At 43.0% G+C, this 16,499-nt stretch overlaps 1 protein-coding gene across 14 annotated transcripts in view; it reads left to right on the top strand.

Moving 5' to 3' along the window:
* The first annotated feature begins 437 nt into the window (after nt 1-437).
* The window catches only part of TNIP1 (TNFAIP3 interacting protein 1), a 65,470-nt gene continuing 49,408 nt past the window's right edge, over nt 438-16,499 (top strand). For 5 of the 14 annotated variants that reach the window (XM_072630747.1, XM_072630745.1, XM_072630746.1 and 2 more), the window contains exon 1: nt 7,838-8,014. The gene's annotated coding sequence lies outside the window, so the exon portion shown is untranslated. Of the gene's footprint in view, nt 514-7,837; nt 8,015-16,499 lie in introns of those variants that run through there. The other 9 variants (XM_072630743.1, XM_072630739.1, XM_072630744.1 and 6 more) reach the window with 5 other exon arrangements.

Here is a 16,499-nt window from a genome sequence, read left to right as displayed (position 1 = left end):
TACTGGGGCAAAACCAGAGCCTACTGGGAATAACCCAGTGGAGAAGCTGGGTTTGAAACCTCTGCCAGTATACTCTCAGTAACCCCTTCACCCCCCCCCCCCCCCCAGTTTGTGATCCAGCCTCTGAATCATCTTTCCACCTTCCCTTAGTAGTCCCCCCTCCTTCCCCCTCCAAAGGAGTGACCTCTAATCTGGGAATTGACCAACAATGGTTGTTTAATAAAAGGGGTGTGTGTGTGTGTTTGTGTGTGTGTGTGTGTGTGTGTGTGTGTGTGAGAGAGAGAGAGAGAGAGAGAGAGAGAGAGAGAGAGAGAGAGAGAGTGTTGAATCTGGAGTCTCAGCTGGGCTTGGTGGGGCTGGCTGGCTGTTGTCTCCCTCTATCTCGGGGAATTCCCCTCCTGACTAGAACTCGTCAGCCTTGTGCTGCTTCCTGCAGTCTCTCAGTCAGCTGAGGAGGATTCGGATTGTAACCCCCACCTTGAGACCCTTCCCCTCCCTCGCCCTTAGAAACTGGTGAGTAACAGACATTTATTGGGCTGGGGGAGAGGGCAAGGAAGGCAACAGGACCCAAGGCTAAGGGCTCTTTCTAAGTGTCCCTACCATAGTTCCTTCTAGGGTCTGAAACTAGAAACAAAGGCTCCCCTTTCCCCTCCCCACCCCCCATTTCCAAACTGACCCTTCTCAGCCTAGTCAGCTGGTCATCTGTCCAGTTTCTCCCTTTAGTTTCCTCAGCTTTCTTCTATTCTCTTCTTTTCCTATTCTATCTCTTTCTAGCTTCTTTCCCTTTCACTCTTTTTCTTCTTTCTCTCACCTCTCCCATTGCTCCTGGATTTGGGAAAATGCAGACTGATTTGGGAAGGTTCTGTTTTACCCTTTGCTTTCCTCTGGGAGAAGGTGAGATGGGAAGGAGGTCTCTGGGAGCTTTGTATCCTGGATGGGAAAAAGCATGTGGGATATTTAGGGCTATTGTACAAGATTTTTAAAGTGCTACCTTACACTTTATTAAGCATGATACCAAAATGAAAGAAGTGGATTCCTCATCCCTGTAATGAGGCCCACTTTAATATTGGGACACTAGTTACAAGTGATAAAGCTAAGGTCCTTGGTGGTAGTGGCCATAGGAGGATGAGAAGGTGCTCTTTAGTATTTCAGTCACTAAGAATAATGGTTTTTCTCCAAACTATTAGATGAGAAAGGGCTGGGGTGTCTTTGGACTGCGCATATCCTAGTGGATAAGGAGAAGAGGAGAGAATTGAGAGAGGACTAGACAGGAATATCAGAAGAAGCCTGCCCAAGTGTCTTGATAAGGAGTAAGAGAACCTGGCTTCTAATCTGACCCTATTACTTACAAAACTGTTGCACTTTGGGGGCAATTCAAGGTTTATTCATCAATAAAATGAGGGCATTGGGCTTCATTTCTAAGGTCCCATCCAGTTTTAAGTCTTATGTGTCAGGAGTACACTGCAGAACAGGACCAAACTGAAGGAAGGGGGTAAAGAAGAGGAGCTGAGAGAGTCAGCTGGGGAGAGGGAAAAGGAGGAGGAGAAGAATGGAATGGAGGGCAAATAAAGGAGCCTGTTACGATGAGAAGTAGGGACTGGCAGAATGAGGACTTAGTCTGAAGAATTAGGTCAGAACTTTCCAGAATTAGGAAATTAATCTACCCTATTAGTTTCTTTATCCATGGTTCGCCAAAGGCCAGTACTTGATTGTTCTCTCTGTTCTCCTCATTCTGTTGCCAGATTAGAAACTGGGCAATCAGATGCAGCTCCCAGTATTAAAGTGTGAGCCTACCTTTGCCCCTGCCCCTGCCCCTGCCTTTGCTCCTCATACCTCTGTCTGCCTCAGCCAGAGGACAGCTAAGGGTCTATCTGAGCTCTCCCCAGCAGCTGTCAGAGTGGGAAAGAAATAGCAGTGTTGGGCCTTCCTTGTTGGAAGGCCTGGGCTGGGTTCAACTGGGTTGGGTCCCATGGGGGAAAAAGGGAATTTCCCCCAGTGTTTCTTTGCCTTTTCCTGTTCTTGGACTCCCCATCAACCCTCCAATGAAAAGAAGGCGTGCAAGAGGAGAGGCTAGGGGTTAGAATGTAAAAAATAAACTAGTTGGAGAAAGGCATCCTGAAAACACGGAGCAACTTCCTATGTATGTAAAGTGCCAGAGCCAAGCTGGCCAGTTCATTTTGCTTTCTATTTGTCTCTGTGAAGGTTCAGAGACAAGTTGGACTTGGCATTCCACAGCTCTGGAGAGGGAATCTGGGGTGCAATAACAACCTACATCCCCCTCCCTCAAATAGTTTCTGGGGATAAGAAGCACTAAAAGTGTCTCAGGTTCAAAAAGAGACAGAAATGGAGCATGGGATAGGGGGAAGAGCCCTTAGGATTTGGAGACTTTGATTTCAACCCAGGCTCAACAGTGCAGTAAGGTACTGGATTCAGAAGTAGAAAACCCCAGAGATCATATTCCAGGCTCTACCACTTACTACCTGTATGACCTTGGGCAAGTCACTTCCTGATATCTGGGCCTCAGTTCCCTAATCTCTTAAATGAACGAGTTGGATTAGATTAGAAGTTTCCAACTTGGGATACATATACCTCTTCTCCCACTCTCCATTTGAAACTTATCAAGAATATTTAGCAAATAACATATTATTTTACTGAAATTAATCTCTTTTGTTTCTCATATACATATGCACATCAAACTCTAGAATTTATTTCCTTTTATTTTGAATAGGTGGCATGGAAAGAGGTGGGGGGTAGTTTACCAAAAGCCAAGGGGTATAGGGAAGAAAAAGATTAGAAATCCTGGATTAGTTGATCTCAAAGGAACTTCCCAGTTCTTAACATTCTCCAGCCTGTGGCTCAGTCTTCAGAGTGTGGGTCTGGTGAGCTCGGGGATCCTCATGTTGTCTGCCCTGGCAAACACCCTGGGGGAAGCTGTGATAGTCCTTTGTAGGAATTTTGAAAGAGTAGTTTTCCCACTTTGTTGAAATTAATAATAGCAGCCCACATTTTTAGAGGTTTGCAAAGTGTTTTACATACGTTTTCTCATTTGATCCAGAGATAAGTAGCCAGAAGTTGTACTCCCAGTCTCAGGCTTTGGGGGTTAATTTCCTAACCTGGAAATCCCCTTCCTAGCAGGCGTCTGGGGTAGGGGGGAGCTCCTCCTATTCTCCATTCCTCCTTTCCCAAAGGGGGTGCCCTATTGGGAGCTTTGTGAAAGTAAGGAATCTGAAAAGAAAAACTGGAGGAGAGAATTGCTTAAATGTGGTTGTGGGTGGGTGGACAGAGACTTGTTGGCTTGGCTGGTGGGAATTTGATAATTTTGCATTTGTGGGTTTAACAGTGGATTTGTAGAGGTACTGTGGTATCATAGAAAAAGCTCTAGATTAGTAGTGAAGAGACCTTTAGCTACCATGCTGCTGGCTCTCCAGTGTAGAGGACATGACCTGGAGGGACTTGGTTAGGCTGTGAGGCTAAAGGATAGGGCCTTTTTTCCCCTACACTGATCCTACACTGAGGTCATTAACCATGGTTCAAATGCCTGGGTATTCACTTACCCATGCCTCATTGGAAATGGATAGAGTTAAGGCTTTGCAGTATATACACACCTATCAATGTGTGAAAAATGAATGAAAAAACATTTATTACGAACTAACTATGTACCTTACAAACTCTGTGCTAAGTGCTAGGGATACAAACACAAAATCAGAGGATCCCTGCACTTAAAAAGATTACCTTCTATCAAAAAAACAACCACCCTTATTTCATCATACAGCATATATTTCAACAATACAGTGATTTAAAAATACAAATTGTATCCACCTTAAATCCTGTGTATTTGAAACATGTTAAAAATAATACTTCAATTTATTACTAATTATAATACTATCAATATCAGTCCTATCCAATCAAGACAGTACATTGAAATACTTTTGTTTTTAGTAGCAAACTGAAGCAGTGTACTTTCAGTATTCCTTTTAAGAAGTGTGGTTCAGTACCCGAGTTTTAATGCAGGATAACTCCACAGTATAGTAATATAATTTCAAGAAATTATATTGAGATAAATGTGGTATACCATAGCAAAGTTATCCTTTGTTCTTTCTTTCTTTCTTTCTTTTAAAAGTATTATTCTGTCCTTTCATTCCAATTGAGTGAATTAAAACAAAACTAAAACTGGAAAATAAAGTCCTTATTACATAGCTACATAATCTGATAAAACAATTTTCCACATCGACCATGTCCAGAAAGGTACGCCTCTTTCTCCATGTTATACTCATTGCCTCTGTTGGGAGACAAATGACATTTTTTTCATCTTTAATCTTTTGCACTCAGGGTTTTACCTTTAGCTTAAATCCTGATAAGGGGAAAGAGAACACATAGTGGAGTGGAAATTGGGGAAGGGTACTTTAATTTAGAAAGTTACAAGGATTGTGAGTAAAGTAAGTACGTGGGGTAGAGTAATGCAACCTTTCCAGGAACAGACAGAGTTGATTCCTAATCTTAGTCACTGAAACACCTGCCCTAATCAGTCCAGACAAGCACCCTCCTGGTCACACTCTCACACCCTTCACTTGAGGTTGAGAGATTTTCCCTCTGCATGTCACGCTCCTTCTTACTCCGATGTTCTATGACTTATTCTTTTCTGACAGACTGTATGAAAACTTTTAAAGGGGAGAAGTTTAGGTTTGTTTTTCTGTTCTTGGTGACCATCCAGGCTCAACCTCTATCTGCTGTTCCTTGAAGGTCCTTTATCACTTGGCTATCTACCATCTCATTCTTTGGGGATCAAACTGATGAGAGTTATTGACTGGTAGGAGTTCCAAAAGAATGAAGTCAGAACGGGAGAATCACAGAGTCACGATCAGTTGACATTTAAGGGAATATTGGTTGTCATTGTGGAGTCGTTTTTCAGTTGGCTCTGACTTTTGTGACCCCATCTGGGGTTTTCTTGGCAAAGATGTTGAAGTGGTTTGCCATTTCCTTCTCCATTCAAAGGAATGGGCACCTCTCAAATAACACTTGCCAAATCATAAGCCCCTTTTTCTCAAGTTGCTTTTGTCTTTGTACATCCAGGTAACTTTGGGCTTTCAGATTCTGATCTGAGGGAGGGGGATGATGGCCTTGTGTAGGTTAGAGGTTGGACTGATCCTATCCTTTCCTCTTCCTTTCATCCCCATGTTGCACATAGCACAGGATTTGCCAGGAAGCATGATAATTTCATAGATCCAGAGCTCTAAAGAACCTCCAAGGCCATCTATTTTGATCCTCTCACTTTATGGAAGATTCTCTTTTGAATTTCTGAAAACACTAGCTAAAAAATTGCATTCAAATCAACACGGTTTTTTAAAGCCATCAGTAAGTTAGTCAACAAGGATTTACTAAAATGCTTTTTATGTTCAAGGAAAAGAAAGGCAAAAACTGTGCCTTCCCTCAAGGACCTCACATTCTAATGGCACTTTTCTTTAGTATTGTTGTCAAAAGCCGAACCATGCAATGAAAGGCACAAGCGATGATGAGTATTATAGTGAGCTCCAAAAGCCTGAAGGTTTCATAACAGAAGCCAGAGTTTTCAGGCTGACCCTGGGCACTGCTCTGAGATCAAAGCTTTCAAATCTTCCTTGTACTCAGGTCACGCAGAGAAAAATAAAATGCAGATCGTTACATAGCACCCACTAAAAAACATCCATTAAAAAAACACCCACTGAAAAGGCAAAAACAAAGCACTTTTTTTCTGGATAGAGTTTCAGTTTCAGGTCTCCTTTGGTTTGAGGGGATGGGTAAAGTTATTTTAAAGAAGAGGTAACAGCTGAAAAAGGTTAGCTGGGAACAGAGTGAGGAAAAGTTGGTAGGGTAACTGAGCGGGTTAGTGTATGCGGGTGCATTTGGGGCCGGACGTGGGGATGTGTACAAAAATTTGCATGTTTGGAGGTGATTCTTTGCGAATGCTTTCTTATGTGTGTTGTGTTTTTGAAAGCCTAGCCCAAGTATCCTCTGTCTTTCTGTGACATTTCTTTCTCTCTGGGCTTTGCTACTTCACCCATTATTTATCTCCTCTTAAAGCATATTGTAATTATATTTTATTATTTTAATTTTAAATGTTTACATGAACTGAACATTAAAACTGCTTTGAGATTCTGGCCATATTTTTGAGATGCTACAACACAACTTGGGTTGCTATAAGACCAAGGTTGAGAATCAGGGGTTTGGGGTTTATTAGGGTAGAATATGAATGTGTGTGTTTTAGTGGCCAAAGGACCATGTGCCTATGCATGTAAGGCTACATCTGTGTGAGGATCTTGGTCTTCATGTTTGCATGTAAGCATTTATGTGCTTATATCCATGTATGCATGTCTACGTTTGAGCATATTTGCTTGTTTGTGCACTCAGTTGAAGAAATGTTTATTCAATTTTCACTAACTTCAAGTCAAAAGGAAGGAAGGAAAGAGGGAAGGAGGAAATAAAGAAAAAACAAGGAACTTATATTCTATTGGGGATTCAGCAAGTACACAGAGAAGTAAATACAAATTATGCTCAAATTAAAACAATGTAACTTTTAAAAGGAAAGCCTAGTTTAGAAGGTTGTACTGGATTTGTGTTCAGAAAGAACTTAGGAATTCTACCAGATGGAGGTGAGGAAGAAGAGGGGTGGACTAGACGTGGATGACCACCTTTCCAAAGCCACTGAGGAAGGAGATGAAATGTGCCGGGGCTAACTAGCAAGTCTGTTCCACTGGGAACGGGAAGTCATATTAAATAAGGGTGGAAAATTAGGAAAGGAGACAGCAGGAGATTTTGTATTTTATCCCAGAAGCAATAGGGAGGCACTGGGCTTTTCTTTTTTTAATTAGAGGCATGGCGTGGTAAGAATCTCTGTTTTAGAAATATCAGTTCTGTAACCCCGTGAAAGAAAGATGTTTTGGGCAGGGGCGAGGTTAGAAACTGAGACCAAGCTAGAGGGGATAGAGCTCAGGAACAAGGTGGAGGTTGTGTCCTTGGAAAGAACGCAATGGCTGGATAAAAGAGGGGTGTAGGATAAGGAAAAGTCAAGGCTGTCTACACTCCAGCGACGTGCCTTGGCTTGGTGACCCAACCTCCAGGAGCGTCCTACAAGGGTTTGGAGTCCTTGACCTCCAAGGATGACAGAATTTATAAAGCCCTTTATCTGGATCAGCTTCCACGAGCTCGAGGATCACCAGGTGGATGCTTGTATTGTCCCTGTTTTACAGACGAATAAACCCAGGCACAGAGACCTGCCCAGGGGGCGCGGTAGGATTCGAATTCAGGTCTTTCTGATCCAAGTTTAGCACCCCTGTATCCCCCAGAGCTGCAAGTCTGACTCTGTGATCTTAGGGTGTATTTGTGCGGCTTCTTTGTCCAAGGGTCGGAATGCCTGTGCGTGTGCGAGTGGTTGCTGGGGGTGGCCACACACAAATTAGTCTTCCAGGCTCAGGGAAGCCCCCGGCTGAGAGCGCCAGGACTGGCCCGGGTCTGAGCTGAGCCCGAGCTGCTCCGAATGGTTCCGAGGAGCGAACCGAGGCTCCGCCGCCCAGCCCCGCCCCCCGCCCGGGCTCCGCCGCCCAGCCCCGCCCCCCGCCCGGGCTCCGCCGCCCAGCCCCGCCCCCCGCCCGGGCTCCGCCGCCCAGCCCCGCCCCCCGCCCGGGCTCCGCCGCCCAGCCCCGCCCCCCGCCCGGGCTCCGCCGCCCAGCCCCGCCCCCCGCCCGGGCTCCGCCGCCCAGCCCCGCCCCCCGCCCGGGCTCCGTTGTTTATCATCTTGGCCAGCACCTCCCCGGCCCGCCCCCGAGATGGGAGCCCCATAGGGCAGGCTTCCCGTCAATCATCCGGGACTTTCCCAGGGGTGGGGCCGTGGAGCGAGGCCTCCTCACTTCCTCTCTCTCCCGCCCCTCTCGGCGTCCCGCCCCACCCCCCACCCCCGGAGGAAGTGAAGCCGGAACCCCCGAACCCCGAGCGGAGCCGAGATACCGAGGTCGCGGACCCTCGCGGGGCGGGCTTGGCTCGGGTAAGAGCGAGCCCGGCGGCGGCCTCAGGGTCTGTCCTGTCGCCGTGACGTGCCTGGCCGGAGGATGGAGTGAGGGCAGGGGGGTGGATGGGCGGGCCCGGGCTCTGGGGGGTGGGGGGAGGTCGTGTGTTTAAGTGTGTGCGGGTTTGTGCATTCAAGGGGACGGGCTTTACGGACGAGTAAAAAACCCGTGTAAATAACGAGGTGCCCCCAAAGTCCTAGCGCAGTAATAGCTATTAAAGCTACCCGTGTGTACCCTCCCTCTCTGTGGAGCAGCCTGCTCTTTTTTACCGACACGGCGGCCCCAGAGTCCTAGGGCAGCTGTTACAAGCTTTTAATGGCTACATTGGATATCAGCCAACGCGGAGGACTATATGTAGACTATGCGTGCCATTGTCTGACCAATTACGCCTGCATGGCAGTGCGTGTGTCCCCAGGGGGTCGCAGGAGGGGGCGTGTTAAGCAGGACTGTAGTAAGGAGGGATGACGTACCAGTGCTTGTCCATCGTACAAGGTTACGGTATATATAGTGTGGCTCTGGAAGTGTGGTACGGACGTACACAGAGTGTGCCTGTGTGCACATGGAGAGGAGTTCATGTGGGTTTGTGCATAAGGGGATGATTGTTTATATGTGTGTATATGCGTGTATGTGAATGAAATGTACTTTACAAATACGTGTGTATACATGAGCAATCGTATCTGTTGTATCTGTTCAGTACGTGAGTACATGCCTACTATGCGCCGCACACACGCGTGTGTGCATGTACACATACGAGGGGATGTACTGATAAGGTTTGAGGTAACTATTGTATATGTCTAAACAATAGAAGATTACATGTGTGCAGTGGGTTATGGGAGTGTGTATGTGTGTGTGGATATCAGTATATCCGCATGTGAATGGATATACCCGTAAGATAGGAGAAAATAGTTTACTCTATGGGAATACTTTTGTCTTCTTAATCAGAATAGCCAATTAGAAGTATATAGTATGTGTGTGGGAAAGAGAGCAAAATGTAGTGCAGGAATTATAGGGAAGGGACTTGGAGTCTGATGTAAGAAACTACATTGGTGTGTATTGATATGGGGAGGCACTAATGCATATGGACATTTACTTATATGGCAGTCATACAGTATAGGATGTTTTGAATGCCTGTTTATAGTTAACTGTAGATATAATTGTGTGGATGTGATTGTGTGATGATGCATGTTTATGGGTATATAGTATAGGATAGGGGTGGGGAACCTGTAGCCTCCAGGCCACATGTCGCCTTCTAGGTCCTTGGGTGCGACCTTTTGATTTAGTCCGAGTTTTACAGAACAAATCCTTTTATTAAGGTGATTTGTTCTGTGAAGTTTGGATTCCAAAGGCTACACTTGAGGACCTGGGGGCCACTTGAGGCCATACGTTCCTCACCCCAGTATAGGAGATTTAATGGGCGTATGTGTGTGTGTGTGTGTGTGTGTCTGTCTGTCTATCTATCTATCTATCCCTATATCTATCTATGTGGGTTTGTGTGTGTGTGTGTGTATGTATATATATATGTACTTATATATAAAATTGCTAACATTTATTAAGGTTTGTAAAGCAGTGCACATACATTCTCTCATTTTCAAAAACTATATGCATACATAAATGTATGTGCATATATAGATACCTATTAGAGTGTATGTGAGAAGGGAGGATGAGCTTGTGGAAGGGAATAGATGTATATTCAGTTCTTAATCATTCTTGACTTCGCCCTCTGCTAGAAAGTGCAGGAGGGTGAGGTTAGGAAGGTTGACAAACTGGCAGCTCCTTTGGGAGAACCACCTTGTGGTGAGCCTTAGGTAGATGTCTAGGTCCCTGGGTCTTCTCTTTTAGCAGTTGTTTTTACCTCCTCCTTAGCTTACTGTCCCCTCAAGACTGAGGACTCCAAGTGGAGAGCCGATGCTCATGCCTAAATTGCCCACACAAAATCTGTTGTCAAATTCTTAGGACTCTGACGTTGGTCTGGATTTAACAATAATAATGGTTTGCCTTTATATAGTCCTTTAATTTTTGCAAAGTGTTTTACACAAGTACCTCATTTGATCCTCACAACAACCGAGAGGTGAGTGCTGTTATTCTCATTTTACAGATGAGGAAACTGAGACAGAGGTTAATAAGTGATTTGCCCTGGGAGTCACACAGCTAGTGAGTGTCTGAGGCAGGATTAGATTCCCCTGTTGTTCTCTGTCTGTCCTAGGCCCTCTTCTCTTTCTGTACTCTCACTGATCTCATCAGCTCTTATGGATTCTCCTGTCATCTATATGTAGAAATATCCAGCTCCACTCTGAATTATAACTATCTTTGGCTATTCTGGAGGTATCTAAACACAGGTCCAAAAGAGAAATCATTATCTTTCCTCTCAAATCTCCCTCTTCTTAATTTCCATATTTCTGTTAAATTTACCCCTCTTCTTTATTCACCTGATTCAAAACCTCAAGATCATCCTTGACTCTTCTTTCTCCTTTACCCTTTATATCCAATATATTAGTTACTAAGTCTTATTGATTCTGCTTCTCAAACATCTCAGTATATGTCCCCTTCTCTGAACAGCCACAGCAATATCCCTGCACCACCCCTTCTTCTGGTCCTTGTCACCTGTCCTGGACTAACCTCATCATTTATTTCCCTACTCCCAGTCTTTCCCCACTGGTTCATCCTCCAAGTATTTGCCAGATGGATACTCCTCAAGTAAAGGTTTGGCCATGCCAATCCCCATTTCAACAACTGTAGCTCCTTTTTCCTTAAGGATTAAAAAAGTAAGCTTCTCTTATTTGGCTTGTAAAGCCCTTCACCATCTGGCTACTGCCTACCATTCCAGTCTTTATTGTACATTCTTCTTATTCAAGTACACTATGTACCTGACATGCTGACTCAACCTGTACAAGGCATTCCATCTTCTGTATCTGTGCCTTTACACTCCCTCTCCTCCTCTTCAACTCTGACTCTTGGAATCTCTTTAAGGATCACCTTAGGTTTCTCCTCCTCCAAGAAGTCTGTGCTTATCCTCTTAGATGTCACAGCCCTCCTCATAGAAATTACTTGGAATATTGTGTTTATGTTTTGTATTTATTTATCTTTTGAATGTGTTATTTTCCCCTAATACAATATAATCCCCTTGAGGTTAGGGCTGGTTTTTTGCCTTGGTATCTCCAAGTGCACTCAGTAAATGCTCATTGAATGAAGGAAGGCTTATCCCTTCTGCTTGTTCCTGAGGATACAAGGAGAGAGGCAGTTAGGTGTTGCAGAGGATAGAGGATTGGATTTTTGGCCTTGCTAGCTTTGTGGTTCTGGGCAAATCACTGGGGATAATAATAACATCTACCTTTCTGGGTTGTTGTGAGAATAAAATAAGATCAATTAATAAACATTTCTTCAGCACCTACTGTGTGCTAGGCACTGTACTCAGTGCTGGGAAGACAAAAAGAGGCAAAAGACAATCCCTATCTTTAGTGAGTTTACAATCTAGTGGGGGAAACAATGCAAATAAATCATGTTATGTGTAGGACAAACAGGAAATAATTAACAGAGGGACCATACTAGAATAAAGAGGAGGGAAAAACTTTCCAGTAAAAGAAGGGATTCTTAGTTGAGATTTAAAGGAAACCAAGGAGGTCTGTAGGCAGAGCAGAGGAAGGAGAGCATTCCAGGCATGAGGGACAGCCAGAGAAAATGCCAGGATAATATTAATAAAGCGTTTTGTAAACACTTAAGGCACTACATAAATGCAGGCTTCTATTATTATCATCATTATTATATCTCTTTAAGGAGCTTACATTTTGGTGGGAGAGGCTTGGGGAAAGATAATAATAAATAAATGAATAATAAAAGGTACAACTGCCTTTTCACTAGTATTTAGAGGATGGACTGAGGTTTTCAGAAAATCCTTCCTGAATGAAGTAGACCTTGAAAGACAGAAATGTAGCTGGTGAAGTTGTAGAGATAAGATTCAGTGAGAAGACGTGTTATTGCAGTTTGGGGTAGATTGAAGAGAATTATGGCAGAGCTACCTAGGAAAATGAGTTAGAACAAGGTGGTTGTTGCCAAGGCTTTATTATAGAGCCAGTGGGAAGTCATCACTGGTTTTTTGAGCAGGGAAAGGTCACAATGAAATGGCATGATTTGTCTTCTCTCTTGATTGCTGTCCTACTTTAAATATTCCCACTGATGTGTTATTTTTCTTTTCTGTTTCTCTCCCTTCTCACTCTTTTCACATTCATATTTGCTTCCTAAACTGTCTCTTTTTCAGCTGATCTCTGCTACCTTTCCCAATCTGAACCTCTACTCTGTGTGCTGTTCTGTCTGGTAAAAGAGAGTATGGTATGTCTGATGGAAACCCAAAGCCCGCCTCCATCCCCTCTGGGGACTCATTCTTACCACTACTTCCTCTACGCTGTTCTCATGTATTTCTGCAAATGTGTTTGTGTGTGTTTGGGGTGGAGGTGGGGAGGATAGAGTGTCACTAGCGGATGGAAGTCTCTCCAGTATCTCCTTTATTTTTTTATTTTCCTCTTGGAAGGGAGAATAGTATAAGGCATTGGATATGTGTGTTAGGGCAGATATTGAAGCATCCTTGTGATGAAATATTGGGTAGATGGTCTCATTTTTTAATACTCACCTCTTTGAGTGCTTAAAAAAAAACCCAAACCAACAACTTGGTTATACTTCCTTCCCGGCTTTCAGTGTTGGCTTGAGCAGCTGGTTCTGCCATAGTAGGAAGTTTATTTGCTTTTTTCCTTTACCATCTTGGCCCCCTAGACTGACATTAGCTCTTCCAAAAAGAACTTGTGAACCCTGTTTAGGAAGCTCTGATGGGTTCTAAAGAGCTTAATCTGAGGGACATCTATGGTTGAAAATCTGCTTAGTCCCGAGGACTCTGCAACCAGAGACTGTTACTCAAGGCAGGAAGCTGTAGACTTGAGTCTGTTTCATTTATGGGTTGTTCAGATATAAGGAAAGCAACAGTTGGGTAGGATGAGAATTGTGTCACTAGGGAGTCATCCTCAGGAGCCCAGGGTCGGTATTTTTATAGGATGGAGAGGGAGAGGGAACCAGTCCATTAATCAGGGAACATTTGTCTGTTTTCTCCACCCACCTCAGGCATGTTCTCTCTTGCTACTCACCAGCCTCAAGCTCCAGTACTTTGCCTCTGTCCTTCTAAATCCCACTTACCCTGAGGTACCGGTTATGGACTGTTCTGGGTTACTGTTCATTTGCTCTGTTTTAGCCACTGAGAGAAGGCAAGGAGGTTAGAATTTGGAAGGGAGGCTTTTACTTTTCCTGAAGTCGGTTTCCATGATTTCCTTTCCCCTCTCCTTTCCCTTCTCTGAATTTCCTCCAGTTTGAGGAAACTCTCAGGAGTCATAATTGTGTTACTGAGAGAGATGGATAAGCTTATTCTTTGCAAACCAGTCCTAGAAACTTTCATTATTCAGAGTGAATTTACAGTCCCTAAGTATGCCTCTGTACCAGTCGAAGGTCCAGGGAATGTTTGTAACTGGAAGAAAATTCCAGCCCTTTCTGTTTACTGTTCAGCTATATATGTACTCAGTGGAAATATAATAAGAAAAGTAGGAAGTTGTGGACTTTGATGTTAGGGTGCGGGGGAAGGTAAGGCATCAGGGAAGTATTTGGGCAGGGAACCAGTTTACTAACTTGAGGGAACTGGGAAGAGCCTCAGTTTCCCCACTTGGAGTGAGATGTTATTAGAGTTACTTTAGGTAGTATGGAGGCTAAGGACTGTTTGAGTAAGAGAAGCTTGGGAAGGCAGTGGTGAGACGAGATAAACAGAGGTTATTAAATAGGGAAAAGTGAAGATGTTTAATATCTATAGGACAGTGACACAGGAGAAGCCCTGTTGTTGACTGTCAGATCCATTCTGTTCAGAAGGAAAGCGTTCATAGTGGAGTATGTGACTCTGACGGTCATGCTTTTGGAGTTCTTAGATTCACATCTGCTTCTCTTTTTACTTGTTTGCTGAGACCATGTCTTCTTGGCTTGCACTGGTAGATTTGTCTAAATCTGAAAGAGGTACATTGAAGTCAACAGTTAAGTTCAGTTCAATTCAGCAGGCTTTTTATTAAGTGCCTGCTGTATGCAAGGTAGTATGCTAAGGGTGTGTAAGACTAGGAAAAGTAGAGTAATATGAAATAAAGTAAGGTAGGAAAAGTAGGCCACATAGCAAAAGGCTTCATGTAAATTTTTTAAAAGCTATTATGTGTAGTCTAGTCTGGAGAGGGAAGAGAGACGTGGCTTATTGCAAAATTGACTGATTCTGTAGGACTTGGGTGAAAATCCCATTTTGGCCTGCTTGCAAGAAATAGAGGAATAAGGAAGTTTGAAAAAGGGATGGATTTAGGGGCAAAAATAATAAATTGTTTTTTGGATGTATTGAGTTTGAAATAGCTAATGGACATCCAGTGGAAATGGACATCCATTGGAGATGTCCAGCGGCAACTGGTTATGCAGACTTGGAGCTCAAGATAAAGATTAGGACTGGCCAGCTCTATAGTTTTGGGAGTCATCTGCATGGAGATTATAATTGAGTCCATGGGAAATAATGAATTAGTTAATAGGGTGTGTGTGTGTGTGTGTGTGTGTGTGTGTGTGTGTGTGTGTGTGTGTGTGTGTGTGTGTGTGTGTGTGTGTGTGTTTCTGTCTAGATCTTGTAATTTAGTTGGCTTTTCCTTTAAGTACTTGAATGATAGGCTATCAGAACATGTACGTTTAATACTGATACTGTTTTATTGCCTCTGATGCCTTTATAATGTATTTTCCTTGCTTATCTCTGTTTTTCTTTGTGTTGATTTACACTCCTGTTCTTTTTTTTAAATTTGGTTGAGGTACAATAATTCTGCCTTAATTCTTCATTTTATATTTTAATTATATGTCTTCCATGTAGCAAATTGTTGGGTTTTACTTTCTTATCCTTTCTGCCACTCTCCTCCATTTTATGAGTCAGTTCATCCCATTGACATTTACAATTAAGTTTGATATATTTGTTTTACTTTCCGTCACATCTTGCTATAACTTTTCTTACTTAAAAAAGTTATCTCCTATTGGTATTATTAAAACAACCCAATCTTTCCCCATCTTTTTTATTTTTTGGGGAGGTGATAAGGACCTGAACTAGGCTGCTGGTCCTGGTGAGGGGAGAAAAAAGGGAATAGATCAGGCATACCTCACTAAAGAAACAGAAAAGCAAATAGCTGTTTGGAAATGAAAATACACAAAAGTAAAGGCCAATTTGGAAAAAGAGAATCAAAAAGCAATAGTATTAAATGAAAACACCTTAGAAGCAAGAGCATTGATTAATGTAAGGAAGAATGCAGTGCATTGTTTCCCAGCAGTTAATTTGAATATGACTGTTTTCAAGACTTTGGAATTTATTACTGGGAAACTGCTTCAAAGAACTGTTTTTAGAACTATGGGACTATTGTATAGTAACTTTTTGTGTTATGTTTGATAGAAATACAGATTTTAAGCTTCTCATTTTAAGGTCAAGGTGAGTCATTTAATATCTTGAGACATTGTTTTAAAGCAGGAGAGAGAGCCAGTGAACAGAAGCAGAGCGTAGAAGTCATGTGAGAAGAGAAGACAACGGAATCACTAGACAGAAGAAAGAGCCATAGAAGCTGGAATAAGTGGTTGAGAAACCTAAGCAGAGGAAGAGATGACCAACTGAATGAGACAACTTTTGAGCCTCGAGGGGGAGTGAGGGAGGAAGGAAAAGAGGGAGAGAAGGAGAGACATGCTTTGTTGATAGGAGTTGATTAGAGGACAGTGTTAATGCTGAGAACTGATTGGAGGAAAAGAGAATCCTCTCTGTTGTTGAAGGACTGGCTGGCTTTGCCTTGCTCTTTAGTATCATTTGTAGCTTGAAAAAGGGGAAACCAAATTCCGCAGGGTTCTTAGCCTACATTAGATTCCAGGGGAATCTGTGAACTTGGATGGGGAAAAAATGTCTTTATTTTCATTAACCTCTAACTGAAATGTAGCATTTACTTAAATTATTTTAAAAACATAACACCTACCTCATAGTCTTGTGAGGATCAAATTAGATAATATATCTGTAAAACATTTAGAGCAAAATGCCTTCCAGTTTTGAGAGTCAAAAAGCTTCACCAGACTGACAAAGAGTCTGTCATGTAAAGAAAGTTTTTGTTCAGTTGTTTTCAGTCCTGTTTGACTTTTCATGACACCATTTGAAATTTTCTTGGCAGAGGTACTGGAGTGGTTTGCCATTTCCTTCTCTAACTCATTTTACAGATGAGGAAACTGAGGCAGACAGGATTAAGTGATTTGCCCAGGGTCACACAACTAGTAAATGTCTAAGGCTATGTTTGAACTCTCTGTCCACAGCACCATGTAGCTGCCTTAAAAAAAAGGCTAAGAACAATTAAAAGTTGATTTATTCTGTTAATACAATATTCACCTTTGCAGGATAAGTTATCCTTATGT

Source organism: Notamacropus eugenii, chromosome 1 (assembly GCF_028372415.1).
Source record: "Notamacropus eugenii isolate mMacEug1 chromosome 1, mMacEug1.pri_v2, whole genome shotgun sequence".
Classification (NCBI taxonomy): Eukaryota; Metazoa; Chordata; class Mammalia; order Diprotodontia; family Macropodidae; genus Notamacropus; species Notamacropus eugenii.
Note: the sequence above shows the minus strand (reverse complement) of the source record. Positions and strands in the feature narration are given on the sequence as shown.